Source organism: Saimiri boliviensis, chromosome 9 (assembly GCF_048565385.1).
Source record: "Saimiri boliviensis isolate mSaiBol1 chromosome 9, mSaiBol1.pri, whole genome shotgun sequence".
Lineage (NCBI taxonomy): Eukaryota > Metazoa > Chordata > Mammalia > Primates > Cebidae > Saimiri > Saimiri boliviensis.
In genome coordinates, this window is record NC_133457.1 from 58,058,412 (window position 1) to 58,071,378 (window position 12,967).

At 41.9% G+C, this 12,967-nt stretch overlaps 1 long non-coding RNA gene across 1 annotated transcript in view; it reads right to left on the reverse strand.

Moving 5' to 3' along the window:
- LOC104651835 (uncharacterized) overlaps window positions 1-12,967 on the reverse strand; it is a 115,912-nt gene that overhangs the window by 18,660 nt on the left and 84,285 nt on the right. The window contains exon 5 of the long non-coding RNA XR_745275.3: window positions 7,422-7,772. This is a non-coding gene — a long non-coding RNA (uncharacterized LOC104651835). The remainder of the gene's footprint in view (window positions 1-7,421; window positions 7,773-12,967) is intronic.

A 12,967-nucleotide genomic window follows, 5' to 3' on the forward strand; every position in this document is an offset into this window, starting at 1 on the left:
AAGAAGGATACAAATCATTTTTTAAAAAAGAAGAAAGCATGTTAGAGAGGTTTTAGATGTGTCTTATGGCTAAATTTTAAAGCTTTTTAAAAAATTCTGGTTAGAAACTTTATTAAATTCCCTCTCCCAGCAAAACCTAGCACAGAAGACTTTTCGACCAGGCTGGTTTTCTTTTCTGAAGACTATGAACAAAATTATTCTAACCAGTTAGCTGAGTACCAAGTTATAAGCATGGTGAGTAACATAGCCGGTAAAATGTACAACCCTGGAACTCTGTCCCTTGTTTCTTCAGAGTAGAAAGAAGAGTAAGCCCCTTGCCATCACTACATGGACCAGGAAAAGGCTTTCTGTGTTTCAGGGCTGGAGGAGGATTCTGTGGCTGCTTTTTGAAATCTGCATAGAGCATGTGGTCGCTCTGAACTCTCTTCATTTCAGCCATCTCCCAGGCCATTTTCACTACCAATGAAGCCTTCACTTTCGACATATCCAGCTTGAAGAGAAATGATTTCAAAAAGGATGCCATGTGTATTTTGGCCTTTTCCAACCATCTGCCTTATGAGCTTCATCCATTTCCAAACTAAGGATATAAATATGGTGACTGTCCTTGGATTTGCAAAAATGTACTACCAGCAGGTCCCCTTTTGCAGTAAAGGGCATTATACTTGAAAGGCCATACTCATTTCTTCCTCAGGTCAGAGGCAGAGGGAAGATTTAACAGTGAGCAAATAGAGACCTTCATGTGTCTGGTTTTGGTTTTGGTTTTTAAGTTCATTTAAGAGTGATGAAGGAGAAAGAAGGGAGTAAAAATGATGCACACATAAAGAAATTTTTCCCATTGCTTGCCAGATTCATCCTTTTTAGGCTACTCTTAACTCCCGTCCTCACCTACGTCCTAATGAACTGTATTTAACTAGCAAGAGAGGCTTTCTCAGGATATATGAGTTTCCAGACATGAACTACCATGTGGTTTCAAATCAATAGTGTATTCTAACAGAAAAGCATTACCTAATCATAATTCTGCATTATGTGATAAACAAAATAATCTATAGAAATAGGTATCATTTTGGCCAGCCCTGTGCATGAAGCTGAAAAAAATTGTGACACATTTCTGTTGTATGATTTGCTATGATTTTGGTTTCCTGATACATTTGTTCCCTACAGTCTTGAATATGAAAGTCTGTGTAAATAATATAACTATGCATTTTTTGCTGAAAAACAAATGTATGAAATAAGAATAAATTATTTGTAAGCACAGTGTTTAGAATCGTACGCATCTGTGCATGTTCAGCAGTTATCTTTCAGCAACAGACTATCCTAAAGTCACAGTAAAATATATGAATTTTTACTGTGAATTTACCACACTATCCATTTACCACACTATCAATTACACATGCATAGCACTAATAAACAGGAAAAAACATTACCCTTTTCATAAAATGCAGCAGGCAGAAGGCAAGAGAATGTTTATCCTGAAGAAGCTTCTTTAGTATATTACTTTTTATAGTATTAGATAAAAAGAAAATTCATGTGTTACTTTGAAACCATATCTTCTAAGAAAATATTTATATAACCCAGGTTATGGAATGTTTTTCAAAAACATATAGGATCCACGAGCTTCTGTGCAACACATCTTGTCCCAGAACCTTGGTGATGTGTGTCAACTTAAGAGTATCTCTGTCCCACATAACCCCAGCAATGGAGATCCAACTTCAATCTTAAGCTCTGTGGTGACAGCTAAGTCTTGAAATCATGTTGATTCTTGTCTCAGAGGTTTTTGGTTATCAGAAACAGAAAACTCTCGTGACAGAAGACAAGGTTTATAGGAGGAACGCTGGGGAATGCACATAGCTGACCACGTGGGCCTCAGGAAGGACAGGGAGCAGGGCAGTGCTAGAGATTCCAGTAAGAAACTCCAGGGCTCTGCCATCAGATGAGCCATCATCAACTTCTTCATGGCCCAGTTGTGTCTGGAAGACACAATTCAAATTCCTGGAAGAGTATCAGATTGGCCTACCTGAGGTCATGTGACTCCTCTAGAGACAAGATATACTTGCCTGTGATTTGAGCCCTTTCCAGAACCACATGGAGGGCAGAGGTTAGTTCCCAAGGAAGGGATGATGGACAGACAAAAACAACAGCTGTCCACTTCATCTAACCCATTGGCTGTCTGGTCCACAGGCATTTCACTATAATCCCCTCTCCTGAAGAGTATGCGGACAAAGATCATGGGAAATTGAGGGTTTTGGCCATGTGCGCTATGTAAAGTGCTCTCCAAGCCAAGTATCTTACTAGTATGGGGTCCCTGTCAAAATTCTGGAGCATCTGGAGAAGGAGGGAGGAAAACCATGCTAACAGCCCAAGACAATAGCAACCACAGCCCAGTTCCTGTCTAGCACACACTCTCCTTTTTCATGTATGTTTTCTTTAATGAAATACAACTTTTATTTGTACCATCTAAGCACTCTTGCCCTCTTTCCCAAATACAACCCAAAGCTGCCTTCACTTAGAACAGCAGCAAGCTTCCAGCACTCAGGATTTCCATGTGATGGGAATTCCCTTTGTTCAGGTCAGGATGTGGCTAAATATGACATTCAGCCACTCCCAACTCACTGTGGAAAGGTGGGGAACTGGCTAGCTGAGAGGCAAACTCTGGCTCAGAATAGCATACCATTTCTAATGGCGTACTATGCCACCAAAACATGACAGCCATCGTCTCCTGTGGCCTAGGCAGGACAAGGCCTCCACAAGCTGGTAGTGGAATGAGTTCCTCAGGTTCTGTGTGCCGGGAGGATTTCTGTCTACCTTGCTCCAGGGCCACTCCTAAGAGGGCCACTCCATTTGGGCTGTCTAGTATCTCTTGAACCTGCGCCAAACATCTGCTTGCTTGCTTTAAGATTCACGTTCCCACACTTCCCTTCATCTGCTCTGTATTGGAGTTGATTCTCAGCGCTCTTACCCTCTGGCTTTTTGTTAGGTCCTGCCATGGGGACAAATGGTGAAAGATTGGATTGGAACAAAAAGTGGCAGAAAGCTGGTTTTTTTTTTTTTCCTTTCCCTCTTCACTCTTCCTGTTTTTTTCCTGGAATCCTAAGCCCTGCTTGCTACTAGCAGTCACAGTGTAATCCTGAGGGAAGACAAGAAGAAAGCCAGAACATACAAGGGGGACAAACAGAGTAACTCACAAAGAAAGCCTTGATCAAACTGTACTTGAAGCCCACACCCCTTTGGATTTTTCCATGTGAGCCAATACATTTCCTTAATTTTATGATTGAACATAAATTATATTTATGCCTTGTAATCAGTAGTATCTTAACAGATCCATAAAATTTGCTAACTTCTCAGCCATGTATAATGGGATTTGCACAGCTGCCATCCTACCATGACTGACCCAGTTGCACATTTTAGGATCTACCTATTAGATATTTGCAATACTTCATTTTTTTAAGTACAGATATTCTATATCAGGATTCAAAGCTGCCTGATGCCTGAACTGCTTTCTCTCCCATTCTTTATTGCAGATATCTCAAATATCAGACCCTACCACTCCCACCCTCTCCTCAACTCTCTGATCTTACCACTTCCCACCTTTTCAGGAACCATACTCCATCCATTACACATTGTTCTCCTGAATGTTCAACCATTTTTACTCAATAGATTGATTCCTCCTACAAGAATTTAAAAATGTACTACTAGTCTCTCCCACCTTCTAAAATGAGAAAGTCACCCTCTCCCCACTATGTCACACTCTAACAACACCCCCTCTCTCTTCTTTTTCGCAGCCAGGCTTTTTTGAAAGAGCGGTCACACCGCCTTTGTTTTCGCCCCTCCCACTCACTCCTTTACCCACTGCATTCCTGCTTCATTGAGCTCACTAGAATGATTCTTCTAAGATTTCCAACAGCCTCCTTGTTGATGGTTAGTCATTTCTGAGATCCTCTTTCCCATTCTATTCTCTTTGAAACACTCTTCCTTTGGCCTCTGTGACTCTTGCACTACTCTTTTACAATCTCCTCCACTTTCATGCCTGACTTCAATTTTCTCAGAGTGAACACAAAGCGTCTACACTGGTGTAGCTGAAGGACTCGGTCAGTAGCTTCCTGGTTCTGCCACGTTCTATCAGCTTTCCTGCTCAATGTAGAGTTATTCTAATTCTTGTCCAAAGAATCCAACCTTGAGTCTACTCCTGTAATTCTTCTATTGCATTTATAAGCCAACCAATGCCTAATAATAAATCCCCTTCAGCACCAACTAGCTTGAGTAAATTCTGTGGTCTGCAACTGACCTCAAATTGATATATCAGGTAAGCAGAAACGGATGGTGATCAGGAATGCTCTTTATTCCCCAGATAAATCATTGGCAAGTAGTCTGCTCGGCCTCAAATTTTTTATCTTTAATTTTTCTTGGCAAAACAAAGCAGATTCTGGATCAGGCAGCGTCTTTAGAAAATTTGATTCTATTTCAAAGCAAAAAAAATAAACACTATGAAAATGATTACCTAGGAGCTTTTTCCCATAGTGTTTACTTAAAATGAGTAAAGGGAGATACACTACGGATACTTAGAATATATGTCAAGTGAAGAAATCTAAAATAAATCCAGGCTCGGTTCGGTAGCTCATGCCTGTAATCCCAGCACTTTGGGAGGTCGAGGCAGGAGGGACACTTGAGGCTAGGAGTTTGACACCAGCCGGGGCAACATAATAAGACCCTGTCTTTACAAAAAAATTAAAAAATAAAAATAAATCCTATGAACAGTAAGTGGTATTCTTATGTATCAATGTGATTTATATAATGTTCATATAAAAATTTAACCCCCAATATTCGAAAATTCACTAAATATAAAGAATATTCAGAATTCTAACATTGGGTGAGAATCCTGTAAGTCTTTGATCTAAAAAATTAATTGTGGTCCTCCATCTCAGTGGGGAATAGCCAGGGTGAGTCAGGATCTCAGCAGCTGCTTGGTTTCCTCTTTCCCTGGACAAAGGTGTTTATCCCTGTAATGCATCCTTCTGCTGCTGCTAACAGTACCCTGAATTTCCTTTGAGGAATAATCTCACCTACTGAAGCTTCGTGGGACTGCAATCCAAGGTAGGCCTGCAAACTCTGAGTTTCTCTCAATTCTTTATTTTCTATGATTGCCTGAATAGGTCTTCAGGTAATTCTCTGGGCTACCCCATAAACTTTCAAGAAATTATTTCTTTATTTTTTTGTTCTTTTTTTCCCACCTTAAGTTTATCAGAAGGTTCCCATTTCCTGTAATGAGAGAATATTGACTGAGAACTTAGAGTTTCCAGTATGGGATGTAAAGAGCTTGGAAGTTGTCATTCCATCCTACCAAGTAAAAAGCTGAACTGAAAAATCAACAACTCTTCCTGGGTTCGTCAGAGACACAGAGTCACAGAGCAAACTGCTGCCCCCAAAACTGGAGAGACAAACAGGTAGATACAGAGAATCACAGCTTAGCAGAGCCAGAACCCACAAACAGAAATTTCTGCAGGAACCAGTACCAAGTTCTTTTTTTTCCTGTACAACACAAGATGCAGGTCATAAAGACCTTGCTGATAAAACAGGTCGCAGTGAAAAAGCCAGCTATGTCACTAGAAACTTCTAAAACTGAAAAACAGAAAAAAAAGACTAGGAAAAAAATCAGAAGAGACTATACAAGAACTGTGGGGCAATTACAAAAGGTGTAACCTCCACTTAATGGGAATTAAAAAAAGAAAAAAGGGAGAGAGAAACAGAGGAATATTAGCAAATAAACACCCAAACACTGCAGCTTGAAAGAAAAGGAAATTCCACATAGAGACAAGACTTTTGAATTACTTATAATTTCTTTCTCTCTTCTCTTTTTCAGAAGTCCACTATCAGTTTCTGACCTCCAAAAACTTTTTTCTTAAGAGCTGAAAAGATTCCTAAAATAAATAGATTTAAGGAATCCGATTAACTTTGCAATTTATAAATACATTTTAAGCCATTGGATTAATAAGACAGTTTTCACATCCTGCCTGCTCCCATAATTTCCATTCTTCCTATATTAATCCTTTATAATTGTAAAAATACGTGTGGAAAACTGAAAGATGGGTAGAAATGAAAGAGAGCTACTTTACTACCTCAAGATGACCTGAGTGAAGCTAATGGCCTGGTTTTTACTCCAGCTCTTACTAATTCAGTGGTTGACTATACTAGTTCATCCCTACCTCACTATCAATCTGTTTTGAGGGTAGGATCTATAAATATCAGTTTAGAGGTCTCTCAGATTCTATTTCAGTTACACAGAAATGTCATAAAGTACAAAAGGAAATGGGTTTAAGTAAATAAATAATTCTACAGATACACATGTAATAAGCCAACTATAAGAAGATCGTGTCCCAGTTCTCTCCTATTGTTATCTTTATTTTGGTTTGATTTTTTTTTGTTGTTGTTTTGATTTGATTTTTTTACCTTTTGATTTGGTGTTTGCTTTTTGCCAAGCTCCTAGAGAAAGCGTCAAATATAAAAGCTGGCAGATGTGAAATCCTGCCAGAAGCCCCTCACTTTCAATTCTGGTGTTACCTATGTCTTGCCAAATTTAAAGCTTGTTAATATATGGGTGCCAATTTGTCACATAAACACGTAAGGGGATCCAGGGTAAGTGGTATAAATTATGGTGCCTCACCATGAAACCTGGCTACAATGAACTTCAGGAGAACAACTTAAAGGAAAAACGGGGGTGGGGGGGGGGTTTCTTGGCATCGGGTGGCGACTCTACCACCTTCTCTCCATCCAACTGTTTGACAAAGTCGTTTTAGTTCCCGGACCATTATTTGTGCTATTGTAGCAGGGAAGCTGTCCTAAAAAGGATGAGTCACAGCTACACTGAGTCAGACTCAAGCACGATGAAGATGAGGCTCTTCCCTTGTTCTTGGGTGGGCATAACAAAATGGGGCTTGTCATATGAATACCAGACGACCTTTTATAAAAAATAAACCTTTTCTCCTGGTCATCACTGTCCAGTCCCGCAAGTGGTTTTGACAGACATCTGCCAATTGGCAGTGTCACTAGGCTCCCCCTAAAAGCGCTGATGACTGTTCACAACCTCCTCTAAGAAATCTCTAACCGAAACGAGTGCCGTCCTGAAAAATGGGAGGGTGTATCTGGAATAGCTGCCCACGTGTTCAGGGCATCTTAGGGTCCAGCCTGGTTGGTGGGTCTTGGCATACTGTCCCCACTGTCTCCGCGGTGGACACAGAGTTGGATGACTGCCCAGGCAGGCAACCTCGAGGGGAGGAAAAAGCGGGCCCTCCAAGCTGGGGATGAGGGATTCTGACACTCTGGTGGACACACACACACAGACTCAGACATGCAGCCTGCGGGATGTGGTGCTTTCCAGGGGCGGGAGGCGCGGCAGGGGCCGGGGCGCCGGTGGGGCTAGGCAGCATCACCTGGGGTAGCCCTGAGCTCCTCGGTCGCGGGCAGGTTGGATCCGATACAGCTGGGCCCGGGCTGCGGGGTCGTCCTGGGGGTCGGCTTGGGTCTCGGAAAGAGCGCGGGGAGGTCGGCCTGGCAGGGGCCGGGGGGACACGAACTCAAGGCCTCCGGCGGCGCAGAGGAGAGCGCGGTACACGCGGCGCTGGGGACGCCAAGGTGCTCTAAGCTCCCGCCTCCCCCTTCCTCCGGTGGCTTCTTGTGTCTCGCATGGGAGGATCTGGACTGGTTTTGACTTCTCGCAGCATTATTTCAGCGGCCTGTCACCTTAGGCAAACTACTCGGCCCCTCGGCCTCCATTTCCTCATCTGTAAAATAGGGCGGGAAGTATTTCTTACTTCATAGTGGTATTGTCAGAGGCGTTTGAACCAGAGCAACTCCATCTTGAATAAACGAGGCTGGGGAAAATAAGGCTGAGACCTACGAGCTGCATTCCCAGCAGGTTAGACATTCTGAGTCACAGGATGTGATAGGAGGTCAGCACAAGACAGAGGTCATAAACACCTTGCTGATAAAACAGGCTGCAGTAAAGAAGCCAGCTAAAAACCACCAAAACAAACGTGGCAATGAGAGTGACCTCTGGTCATCCTCACTGATACACTCCCATCAGTGCCATGATAGCTTACAAATGCCATGGCAACGTCAGGAAGTTGCCCTATATGGTCTAAAAAGGGGAAGCATGAATAATCCACCCCTTGTTTAGCTATCATCAAGAAATAACCATAAAAATGGGTAACCAGCAGCCCTTAGGGCTGCTCTGCCTAGGGAGTAGCCACTCCTTTATTCCTCTACTTTCTTAATAAACTTGCTTTCACTTTACTGTATGAACTTGACCTGAATTCTTTCCTGTAAGAGATCCAAGAACACTCTCTAGGGGTCTGGAGTGGGACCACTTTCCAGGAACAGCATGAGGATACAATGAATGGATGTAAAGCAATTTTGCACTCATCGGGCACACCGTAACTGTTCAGTACATTGTAGCTAGTGTTTTTATTAGCTTAAGCTCTTTAATTTTTGTAGAGACGGGGATCTCACTTTGTTGCCCAGGCTGGTCTTGAACTCCTGGTCTCAAGCAATCCTCCCACCTTGGCCTCCCAAAGTGCTGGGATTACAGGCAAGAATCACTGTGCCCAGCCTAGCTCAAACTCATAACACACCCAATCCATGAGGATCCTAGGGACCTGTGTGCAGGAACCGGATTAAGATTTTCTGTCTACATCAGTGATGTACAATAGAAATATAATGTAAACCATGTATGTATTTCTTTAATTTTCCAAAGCCACATTAAGGAGTAAAAACAATCGGATGAATTAATTTTAATATGTTTTCTCTCAGCAACTATATCAAAAATATCACTTCAGCATTTGACACTAGCCACATTTCAAGAGCTTCAGTCACCCCTGTGCTAGACAGCACAGCTCCAGATAGCTCTTCCCTAAGATCTATATAATATGGACAGGAGACAGGGAAATACGGGGTAGAATAGGGTAGTTCCCCAGCAAAGGCCCCATCCCCAAGCCTGGAGACTCTTGGCCCTAAGTAGGAACAGTCATTTCTGGTTTTGTGCCCCAAAAGTTACCTTTAGGCCCACCACGCCGTCCAATCCTGTATCCATATAAACCCCAAACCTCAGGCTCCAGAAGCAGGCAAGCCAACAAGGAGACAAGGAAACAAGCAGACGGATGGCATGGCAGAGTAAAAGAGGAGGGACATCTGAATGCCGAGAGTTCAGCTGGGAGGTCAGAGAGGAGTTCGGCTGCTGGACGGCCAAACTCCAGGGGAAGATCATCTGCCCACTCCATCCGCTTTCCAGATCCCCATCCATCCCACTGAGAGCCACCTCTACCACTCAGCAAAACCCCACATTCATCCTTCAAGCCCATGTGTGACTGCATTCTTCCTGGATGCTGGGCAAGAACTCAGGACATAGAAAGCTGTCACCCTGGCCCTCTGCCCTTGCAAAAAATCAGAGGGTCCATTGAGCTGGTTAACACTTAAGCTGTCCATGGACAGTAAGGCTAAAAGACCATTGTAACACTGGGAGCACAGGCACTCACCCCTAGACACTACCACAGGGCTGGAGCCCAAAGCACTTGCCCTGGCTCCTGTACCTGCCCGTCTGCATGGTCCTACTCCCATCAGGGGTTTGAGCAGTGGCAGTGACCAAACAGGTGAGCCATACCCCTGCTGCACATCCTGCAAGGGGGATCAGAGAACTCTCCCATTTCATATGAATGCCTGGCTCCTTTCCATCATTTGGATCTCAAATCAAATGTCACCACCACCTTTGACCACTTATCTAAAGGAGGCTCCTGCCTGTAGTCCCAGCTACTACAGGATCCCTTGAGCCCAAGAATTGAATTTGAGACCAGTCTGGGGATATAGTGAGATCCCCCATCTCTAAAAAACAGAAGAAAAAAGTAGCTGCAGTTGCCCCTCCCCTTTCATGCCCACATACACATACATTCACCTGGCTTCATCCTGCTTTACTTTCTACACACCATATACCATCACATGAAATTCACTTGCTTATTTTTCTCTCTCCTCATTAGAACCTAAGTTGTCAGGCTGCAGAGTTAGATCCTCAACACCCAGCACAGTATGTGGCATATTATAGGCAATCATTTACTATTTGCATGAATTAATGAATGAACAAATAAATAAATGCTAGATGTGGGAGTCCTTGTTGGAGGAAACAAGTTTGATATAATATTGTCCTAGCTTCTAAAAATGAAACCTCCGAACAAGAGAAAGAGCAGCTTCATTTTCTATTTATGCCAATACTGCCCCAGTAACAGCTAAAACCAATGCATCAGGAAGTATGCTTTACTTTCCTGTTTGTGCTTTTGCCTTTCAAGAGTGAACAAAATTAGAAGAATTGATACTTACACGTTTTCTAGGATATGAAATTCTCAAGTCCTTATTAATAAAGGTAATTTGAAAAAGTTGGGACAGGTTTTTCTCAACCCTTAAAGTGACATTTTCAGTTGACACTAGAGATTTATTGCTGGCAAGGACAAGGCGATTGTTTACTAAAAGTAACATTGTTTCGCATCTTGCCAAAAATAGATTCTACCTACTCTACAGACAGAGCTACTCCATTTTGACCAGGATGATATCTCAGTATGGTGGCAATAATATTAAATTTGAACACTGCAAAGGTTTCATAATACTCACAGGGATATGAAAAGAATCTTCTATACATTTGATGATTAATTGGGCAATAACAAGTGACTTAACTACTCAACTGCTACCTTTATAGCTAGGTTTATAAACTCGAATCTCCCAACTGTGATTAACATAAGGGTCAGATGTTCTTCAACAGCCATTTATTTACGTTATAGATTGTCTGAATTGTATGCCAACTCAAAGAGGAGTTAAGATTTTTAAAAATTACCAATAGTTTTAAAAATAAAATTTGACACATTATCAAACTGAGTCCAAATGGTGAAGAGTCAATTTATTAAATATGAATTGACTCTCACTAAAAAAAAAAAGAGCATAAATGGCCTAGCATAAAGTATCTATATATTCTCTGTTGAGGTCATTGAACAATAGCGTGTTCTTGATAAGTAAACATTTGGGCTATGGGCCAATAATAGTTAAAACCTATTTCTGGGTAAGCAACACAATTAAGGCCAACAAGTGTGTTTGTGATACCAGTTCAAGTGAATTTGTTTGATGTTATAAAATGGTTACTAAAATAGTGGTTGCCAAGCCTGAGTGCACAGTACAATTACCTAGGGAGTTTTATAAGACAGCTGATTGCCAGGCTCTATCCTCAGAGATTCTAATTCAGGCAGCCTGTTGGGGCTTTGGAACCTATAGTTAGAAAAGCTCTCTTCTTGACTCCAATGATCAGACAGGTCAGGAAATCCTTGCAGCAAAATTGTCCAAGTGTTACTAGAAGTAGATTGACCAGGATGCCAAAGAGGCTTAATTTTCAGGGCCTCTCATTTGCATGGGTCTCTCTCCCAAGGCACTGTACCAAATTTTATATTTGTAATTTTGTATTCCATTTCTTAAAGAGGGCCCCCCAATTGTAAAGAGTTCAGTCCCCACAAAACCTGAATCTGCTCCTGGCCATAAACTATACTGTAGTCAGAAAACTATGGCTGCCAGGCAAATCTGTCCCTCTGCCTGCTTTTGTACAGCCCACAAGCTTAAGAATAGTTTTTACATTTTTAAATGGTTTTTAAAAAAAGAAGAGCAATACTTTATGACACATGAAAATTACATGACATTCAAATTTCAGCATTCATAAATGAAGTTATATTGGCTCACAGCCATGCTCACTCATTTATGTATTGTCTATGGCTGCTTCAGTGCTACAATGGCAGAATTGAATAGTTGTACCAGATTGTATGGCCTGAAAAGCTTAAAACATTTACTGTCTAGGTCTTAACAGAAAGTTTGTAGACCCCTGACCCATACCATGAAATAACATCATAGACATGACAGAAAATTGATTCAAAGGGGTTGCTTTATTTAATGTGAGAAGCATGATAGAGGAAATTTTTTTTTTTTTTTTTAAGACGGAGTTTCGCTCTTGTTACCCAGGCTGGAGTGCAATGGCGCGATCTCGGCTCACCGCAACCTCCGCCTCCTGGGTTCAAGCAATTCTCCTGCCTCAGCCTCCTGAGTAGCTGGGATTACAGGCACATGCCACCAGGCCCAGCTGATTTTTTTGTATTTTTAGTAGAGACGGGGTTTCACCATGTTGACCAGGATGGTCTCGATCTCTTGACCTCATGAACCATCCACCTCGGCCTCCCAAAGTGCTGGGATTACAGGCTTGAGCCACCGCGCCCGGCCTGGAAATGTTTAAGATAAACAACTTATAAATACTCCCAAGTGTAGAAGGGAAAGATGGATTTTTATGAAAAATCTACAAGTGATTAAATTTAGACATGAATATCAAAGACTTTATAGAGTCATAGCATCTTACTCATTTAGAGGAAGTTATGCTTAGTCTGTAGGTTAGAAGCATTGATTGGTGAGACAGATTGGTTTGTGGGATGACTCAAGATAGGACGATTATCAGTAAAAATCTTCCCAAGTAGAAATTACAAGAAAAAGAATAGAGAATAGTTGCAAAAGATTTATGCAATTAGATTAACCGCAAGCATAAAATAGTATTGCTCTGAATTGTGAAAAAGTATAGTATAATATTGCTAAAGTTATACATCAAAGTGTAGCTCTCAGCGATGGATCAGTCAACCAGTTAGAACAATTCTGCAAACAAAGCTAAAAACATTTTAACAACAATGATTGGGTGTAATGGGCAGGAAGTGTGACAGATGATCGAATTCTGGCAGCAAAGCACATTAAAACTATTGATTTAGCTGTCTCTCTTGATAGAAGTATGACAGAAACTTGGGCAGAGCTGTGAGGGTCACTCTGAAGGTCTGGGACCTCAGAGAGGTGGCAAGGAGGAAAGTCCATCGAAAGACAGTCAGTGTAGCACTGGGGTTGGTGGGAGTGCTAACTGGTCATGTTCTGT